Source organism: Gekko japonicus, unplaced genomic scaffold (genome assembly GCF_001447785.1).
Source record: "Gekko japonicus isolate JY-2015 unplaced genomic scaffold, Gekko_japonicus_V1.1 scaffold69, whole genome shotgun sequence".
In the NCBI taxonomy this organism is placed as follows: Eukaryota; Metazoa; Chordata; class Lepidosauria; order Squamata; family Gekkonidae; genus Gekko; species Gekko japonicus.
In genome coordinates this window covers 2,010,088-2,018,660 of record NW_015175972.1, presented here as the reverse complement: position 1 = coordinate 2,018,660, position 8,573 = coordinate 2,010,088, and the positions used below count along the sequence as shown (strand labels likewise).

The following is an 8,573-nucleotide window of genomic DNA, read 5'->3' as shown; positions in this document are numbered from 1 at the left end:
TTGTTGGTCCTCATATTCCCTTTTTGCCTGCCTGACCTCAGACTTGCATTTTATTTGCCATAGCCTGTGTTCCGTTTTATCAGCCTCACTGTGACTAGCTTTCCACTGCTTAAAGGAATTCTTTTTACTTTTTACAGCCTCCATTACTCTGTTTGTTAACCATGCAGGCTTTTTCCTATACCTTTTTGTGCCTTTCCTAACCTGCGGAATATATATATTTTTGAGCTTCTAGGATCGTAGTTTTAAATAGATCCCAAGCTTCCCCAATTGTTTTGACCCTTTCTACTTTTCCTTTCAGTTTCCTCCCCACGTGTCCCCTCATATCAGAGAAATTACCCCTTTTAAAGTTAAAAATGGTTGTGTGAGTCTTTTTGGCCAATTCTCTATTTGTACAAATGATGAACTCAACAACATTATGATCACTGTTTCCAAGCGGTGCAATCACTTTTACATCTCTCACCAGGTCTTGAGTGTTATCTGAATTTTGAAAGAAGGAAATTACTTCAGTGGAAGAGGTTTCTTTCTTTCTTTCTTTCTTTCTTTCTTTCTTTCTTTCTTTCTTTCTTTCTTTCTTTCTTTCTTTCTTTCTTTCTTTCTTTCTTTCTTTCTTTCTTTCTTTCTCTGAGTTGGGAAATACCTGGAGATTTTGGGGTGGAGCCTGAGCAATGGGTGTTGCCTTCTGACACACTTCCGGTGATGTCAGGGGGTGTGGCATATGCAAATAAGTTATGCTAATGAGCTCCTGCACCTCTTTTTCTACTAAATACCCCTGGACAAGATGCAAATCCCATGGAGTTAAAAGGGCTTATTACACTTTTTTCAGTTTGCTTACTCAATGGCCCTCTCTCTCTCCAAATGCCATGTTTCTTTAGACGTGTGGTGGGGCTGAGGAGGACCATGACGGCAGCTTTGCACACACAATATTACATTATTATCCATAGCAGATCACCACAAATAATCAGAAGCAGTGCACACTGGCCCTTGTCTTTCACCCTCGAAAAGCACAGATGGGGTAGAGGGAAAACTGTTCTCTTTAACAATGACTTGGACCTCTGATTTCTAAGCTGAATCACCATCCTGCCTTTCACCCGCACCCAGCCTCCCACAAACACCCCAAAGAGCCTAGCTTTGTAATTCCTGAACATTCATCCATGACAATCTAACCAAACAACAGCTGTTCGGAAGTTTACCCCTCAGCTTATCTCCCACTGAACCTCGTTTTTTCTAAATGGATTTAAAAGTTCTCAAGCCGTAACTACAGAAGCCAAAAAAGAAGGGGGGGGGGAGTCAAGGTCTGTGTGTATTCAACAAATGAAAGCAGAATTACATAAAAGCAACAGCTAATATAAAAGATTGTTCAGTGCTGCCTTTTCCATCTTTCCAACCATTATAGGAATAAAATTATCCATGGAGAAGATCGAAAATCTTTTTCAAAACTAATACAATTAAGCTTTATTACACTTTTCCAAGTACATTTCTTTCCTCTCCCAGCCCCTTCCATCTTCAGCTCTAATCTAGGCTCATTCTATAACAGTAGGAAGCATTCTTCTGTTTTATTACCAGCAAAATGCTGGTGTTTAAGGGTCAGAATGCTACCTAGTGCTATAAAGTGAGGAAACAAAATCTGCCCTTAATATTGACTTACTATAGTGCACAACACTGGGGGGAAGGGAAAGAAAAAAATCACCACACAACAGGGCTGAAGGGTTTTACCACCATCTTAAAGCTCCTCTAAACAAACCATCCATCAGCCGATATTACAACCCTATTTACAGCCCAATCCCACTCATGTTTACTCAGAAGTAAGCCTAAATGAGTTCAGTGGATTTGCTTGAATTTGTTAAAGGACTGGATGTTTAGAATGGCAAAGGAAGCCAAAGAATACTACTGGGAAAGGGTGAAAAATATATTAAAAACAAACAAATAAAGATTTTGAGACACACAGGGCAGTAAGGAACACTATTTCTCTGCAACCCATAAAAAAAGAGACTGATATATATACAAATATTCCCAGTCATTTCTACTTTACAAAACTCGAGGGACAGAGAAAGAGATACAGGCACAGCATGAGGCCAAGAAATTGCAATAAATAAATAAATATATAGAAAATTCTCTTTGCCTGTGAACATATGGACAACTGAAATAATTACAGCAATGGCTGGTAGATTGCTTGAAATTTCATTGCACAGTCCCTATTAAACATAAATTGAATTTAAATGCAACCAACATTGAGTGGTAGTTTTAATAGTTCATTTTTAATTGATTGCACAAAATAAAAGTAGTTAAGTGCGCATAGTGAACCGACTCATGATCATGATTTCCCATTAGCAGCGATAGCAAATGAACAAGAACCCACGGCACACTGGCTTGGAGACAGAGGAAGAGGCACTACCAGATCTGCTCCTCCTGTTGAGGCCATAGCTGTGTGTTCTTGCTCTTACCTTCCTCCTGTGTTATGGTCACCAAAACCAATTCACAAGTTCTTCTGTCCCTTGGGGAACCATCTCACTTTATGCCATGGACTAGCAGTAAAGCCCGTTGTGAAAGCAATACAACGGGATCTAGAAAGAGGCTCTGGGGCAGTGCTCTGGCTTTGGGCAAACAGTGTCAATTTGCTGTGGTGACCTCAGCAGGATATAATGACAGAGTCCACTGTTTTCTCCAGAGGAACTGATCTCTGCTACCTGAAGAGCAGTTGTAATTGTGAGTGATCTGTAGCCCTCACCTGGAGATTGGCAGCAATTGTTACCCAGGATAAAGTGGCTGGTTTGGAGGGTGTAGTCTATGGCATTCTACCTGTCTGAGGTCCCACCCCTCTGCAAACCCCACCCTCTCCAGGCTCCACCCCTCAAATCCCCAGGAATTTGTCAGCATGTAGTTGGCAACCCCATCTCCTTCCCAGCTAACCATCAACCTACCATTATCTGTCCCTTTGACTTCAGCTGACTTCTGCCCTCCCTTCTGCAGAGCAGTTGTAATTCTGAGTGCTCTCCAGCCCTCACTTGGAGATTGGTAACAATGGTTCCCTATGTGGGACTGACTGGTTTGGAGGGTGGAGTCTATGGCAGTGTACCTGTCTGAGGTCCCACCCCTCCTCAAACCTCACCCTCTTCAGGCTCCATCCCTCAAATCTCCAGGAATTTCCCATCTGGAGTTGGCAACCCTATCAGGACTGGCCCCAATGTGTTTTCTCCCAAAGGCCAAAGTAGGTGACAGGACCAAGCTTAGTTGCCTACCAACAGGCACTGAGGGGAATTTAGGGTTGCCAGCTCTAAGGAGGGAAATACCTGGAGGTTTGGGGGGTGGATTCTGTAGAGGGCAGCATTGGGCGGGGGGGGGGGGCGGAAGGACTCAGCAGGTGTAATGTCATAGGGTCTACCCTCCAAAGCATCCATTTTCTCCAGGGGAACTGATCTCTGTCATCTGGAGATCAATTGTAACAGTGGGAGATCTCCAGGTCCCACCTGGAGATTGGCAACCCTAGGGGAAAGTCAGCTGCACAGCAGGGGGTTGAAGAGAATGGTTTGATGGCTGCTGGGCCAAGATTGGCAACAATAGTTCCCCAGGAGCCCCATCGTAAATGCACCAAACAATTCCTAAAGATTTTCCAAAACACTACTCTGTCAATAAATTGCAACACTTTGAATTAGCACCAAAGCTTTAAGATCTCTCCAGCTGTCACCTGGAGACTGGCAACAGCTTGTCTGGAGTGTGGGCAGTATGGCATTGTATCTGTCTGAAGTCCCCCTCTTCCTCCTCCTCCTCAGACCCCACCCTCAGCAGGCTTCATCCCTAAAATATCCTGAAAGTTTCCAACCTGGAGTTGGCAACCCTATCCTGGCAACCATCAGCCAACCTTTATCTGCCTGTCTGTCTTAAGTTTTACAACCCCCCCCCACAGCCTCTGCCTAGGGAAAGGGCAGCTGACATCATTCTCCTCTCCCCTATGAGGTATGTTATGCAACTGAAAATCCCAACTGCCTTGCGGGGGGGGGGAGTTTGAGGTGTGGAATGGAGTGAAGTCCAATCAGCTTCCATATGCAAATGACCTTGGAACGCTGGGCGGGACTGCACAAAGCAGCCAGTCAACCCAGCCAGTGTCTTCTGAGTGGCAGTTCTTCCGGCCTAACACTAAAGGCGGGCATTTTAGAACTTTGGTCCCCACTATTCAATTATTATAAGGGAGAGATCGTCAACCTGTGACACAGGTGCCACAGATAAAAGTTTATGGCACCCCTTCCTCCCTCTTTCATGCTGTGCTGCCGTCTACTCCTTGGCTCAGCAGACTAGATTCAAAGCCACTACAAGGCAAGAGAGTGGAGCAGAATATGTTCTTAGTATACACTACAATGGCACTATTTCATACTTCCAGTCTGGCTTGCAGCACACTTGTGAAAAGACTGTCTGCCAGTGGGTTGAGCCCTTTTCCTTTCAAACACATGTAGAGTCAAATACATGACCTCTGTCAAGAGGTCTAATTGCTTTAAGGTTGTGGAATATTATTCTTCACACATTTATTTTTTAAAAAGACAAAAGGTACTGCTAATAGCCAGGAAGTGAAAAGAACACAGGGCTTTGAAGAAACAGCATGGTTGTTCCAATTCTTTACCCTATCAATTTTTAAAAACTCATCATGGTAAACAATTAAACAGAGAGGTAACCCCCCCACATGCAAGGAAGAGATTCAAATCCCTAAATAGATTTCCAAAGGTCATTTCAGGATGAAAAGATGCTTGATGGTATCTCTTTAAATCATGTTCATTTCAAAGGCTTATCTGGCATAGGAACAGACAGTAGTTTGGAGCAATACACTTTGATCCCCAGAGATAAATTAATAATAACAGCTTTAATTCATATGTATAGAATGATCTGAGATTACTTTAACAGGTTTTTTTCTTCTTCCAAGCCACAGATTTTTTTTTTAAACAAAGAGAATTTTTAAAAGGTAACTTTGCTTTCAACTAAACTCCATAGTGAGGGCGGAGGGCAAATAGGACTCTGAATTGTAAACTAGTATTTTTTTCAAAAAAAAAATCATTCAGTTAAAAACCAATTATCTTTTAAATGTGAGCTGCTTAAAAGGTTCAGATTGTGAAGCAGTTTTAACAGCCTGTGATGGGAGGAGGGCCCTAGGGACACATAATAAGGGCTGACAGTTCCAGGCTTCAGCAGAATGGTTCTCATTTCTCTTCTCAGCTGATCCACTCAGATCGAAGTCTGATCCAGTTAGTATTCAGCCACTGCAAATAAGAGACAACGCAGCCTCACCTTCTGCTCAATGCGGGCCACCTGTTCCTTGTAGAAGGCATCCCTCTGTTTCAGCTCTTCTTCCTTCCGCTGCAGTTCCTGGGACTGTGGGGAGATACAAAATAGGGGGTTAGATCCATAAAAAGGCACAAAAGGAGATGAAAGAAAAAGGGAGAACTAGGACAGTTGAAGGTGGGAAGTGATCTGAGTAAACCCTACCACACCCTTCTTCCCAGTGGGGGCCCAAAGCAGCTTACAACATTCTCCTCCCCTCCGTTTTATTCTCACAACAGTCCTGCAAGGTCAGTTAAACTGTGCGTGTGAGATTAGCCCAAAACCACCCAGCAAGCTTCCATGGCAGAGTGGGGATTCAAACCAGAGTCTCTAACGTCCTAGTCCAACACTAACCACCACACCACACTGTCTTGTCTGTTCATGGCTCAAATATCTGGGTTTAAGTATAAACAGATGGGCCCATGTTGAAAACTAAATTTATTGATTGTTTAGCATTTATCTTGTAGTGAACAAATCTCAATACTTTTATTTTTCCATATTTGTATCTTGTTCTTCCTTTAAAAAGCTCAGAGTGATTTCCATGGGATTCCCTGGTATCTCCCATCCAGGTACTAATCAGGTCCACACTCACTTAGCTTCAACAATCCAAAGTAATTAGGGGGTTCTGAAACCATTCATGAGAACCAATAATTTATTGGGGCCCTTCCAAATAGGAATTTGTACAGCTGCCAAACCTTCTGGCCTCCCCTTTTCCCTATCCACTGTCCTTTAGCGGAATCATAAACAGGATAATCAGAAGCAAGCCGCTGGCCTGACTTTATATATTCTAGGGTCACTGATCTGAGGTCTTGAGAGGACTTGAAGGCACCCATAAGAACCCAAAACTGAGGTGACATTGCTGTGGTAGCACAAGGGATCACTGCTCTACAGCTTGCTGTGCCAGCAATAAGGGAGGAGGCTGTGGCAGATGTCACTTGTCAAGGGAGCCAATATCCCTCCCCCTCTCCAGGAATGATTGTGATTAAACAGCCTGAGCAGAAGTGTTCCCTGTGAGCTCATATTTGTCGTTTTATGGGCAACTGCCACAATAAACAAGAAAAATAACATCTGAAAATTCAAGTGGCCAAATGTTTCCTTCTCCGTTATTCCTTGATGAAAAACAGACAGTGGTATTGCACTCAAATGCCATTCCAGCAGTCAGACAATGACCATGATGGGGCAAGGTAGGTACATCAGATTCCTACCAGCATCAAACCCACCCAATCTCACTGTATTCACACCATGTGATATCATCAAGAACACTGTCAGCATTTAATGAAAGTTGTCCTTGCTGGCTAATCATTCCTTCATTAGATTCATGATTCAAAATGGTCAGCTGATGTTAGTTCTGTTAATATCCATGACCGCTTGGTGAACTACCCCTACCTAGCTGAGGAGAGGGGGGAAATTTATTTATTTACAAAATTTAAATCCCGCCTTTCTGTCCTTACAATTTAAAACATACATAATAAAATCACAACATAAAGCTGTTATAACAAAAACATACATCATTAAAACGTAAGCGTTAAAAACAGAATTAAAAAAACATACAAAACATAAAAACATTGGGTAGGTAGGAGGGATCATTGAGGGAATGCCAAACAAAACAAAACAAAGGTTGTGGTCACACGCGCCAGATAAAAGGGGGGGGGAGAGCCAGGCTATTCCCTCCGGAGGAATTTAACCCACAGTTGCGCGATCACACATTCCTTTGAAGCTGTGGGCACAGCCCGTCACTGTGTGATGAGATGCAACCACGGGTGAGTCGGGGTTTTTTGTTTGTTTGTTTTTGCTGTTTGGTTCTGATGCGCTTAAAAGAGGAATCGATGAATCACACTTCTGCATTGAAGGCTCCCTATGGAGTTTGCGGTGATGCGCATACTGAGAAGGGGGGAAACAATGGCATGGAGTCGGGATGACCTGATCAGTCCATCCCGATGCCATGAGAGTGCACTGGAGTGATCAGACGGGAAAGTTTGTCCGTGGCCTGTAGCAACCCATTTGCTACCAGACTTTCCCCGGTGCCTGTTTACTCCACTTCTGCGGTGGAGCAACACGGGTTGCCAATGGCTGTGGGATGCTTCCCAGATGTTCATGTTTGATCGCATCCTTTAAATCTGCCCAGTATTCGCACCTATGTCAAGGCTAATTGTGCATATGATCACAGCCAAAGTCCTCACCCCCTGGCAGAAAGGGACAGATGAATCTCCCTAGGGAGAGAGTTCCAGAGCTCTGGTGCCATGACTGAGAAGGCCCTCTCCAGGGTTGCTAACCGCCTAATTTCAAAAGGCAGGGGTGCTCAAAGCAGGGCCTCCAAAGATTACCATTATTGGTCAAATGGGTTCATAAAGGATTAGGCAGTTCTTCAGGTATGGTGATCCCAAACTCTAGAGGGCTTTGAAGGTCAGGACCAGCACCTTGAATTTTGCCTGTAAACAAACTGGAAGCCAACTGTATAGAAAACTTGCTTTCTGCTTTCTATATCCACATGCCTTCTCCAGTGATGTTTTTTGATAACATGCTGTGTCTTGTTTCCTGTTGCAAGCCAAATGGTGGGGGCCACATGGCCTCAATAGCTATGCCATAAACCCACATTCTTTCACACTTTCATGCCAAACGCCAGACCTCATGGCTCCACTTTCTGGACCACATGCAGCATGTCACGTACACCATGGAGAAGCTGGAAGCTGGGTCATGTGACTGCAGGAGGGGCCTCCAAACTTCTAGCCTATCCCCACATGCAGCTATGGCAACCAACAATTGGCCACACACCCCTGCTGCTCGTGATTGGCTGAATAGCAACAGCTGATTGCAATTAGATTGGGGTATAATTCCATTGATCACTATGGGAGTGATTCTCTTAGCTCTTGCTCTCTTAGTTCTCCCTTGTTGTCATTGTCTTTTTATTGCACCTGGAAATGCTGTCTCTTGAGAGACAAAGAGTTGCTTTGTGACTTGGAGCACATGGTGTGCAAAAATGGGATTTCCCTTCAAAATCCCTTGGTACTGGGACTATCTTGGACTGAGGAATACTCCTGACCAGTGTCCCCTCTAAGCTGAGTTAGTGTGAGCTAGCTCACAGTTTTTTAGCCTCTGGCTCACACATTTTTGTCTTAGCTCAGGAAGGCTGGCTCCAGAGCAAACTAATATATGCAGTGGCCAAATCGCTCACTCACAACTTTAATGCCAGCAGCTCACAAAGTAGAATTTCTGCTCACAAGACTCCACAACTTAGAGGTGTGAGGTGCCGCTGGCTCCCGCCCGGGGTCTGG

At 44.0% G+C, this 8,573-nt stretch overlaps 1 long non-coding RNA gene across 1 annotated transcript in view; it reads right to left on the bottom strand.

Moving 5' to 3' along the window:
* LOC107122950 overlaps positions 1-5,328 on the bottom strand; it is a 205,997-nt gene extending 200,669 nt beyond the window's left edge. Inside the window, exon 1 of the long non-coding RNA XR_001482939.1 lies at positions 5,269-5,328. This is a non-coding gene — a long non-coding RNA (uncharacterized LOC107122950). The remainder of the gene's footprint in view (positions 1-5,268) is intronic.
* Positions 5,329-8,573: the final 3,245 nt, after the last annotated feature.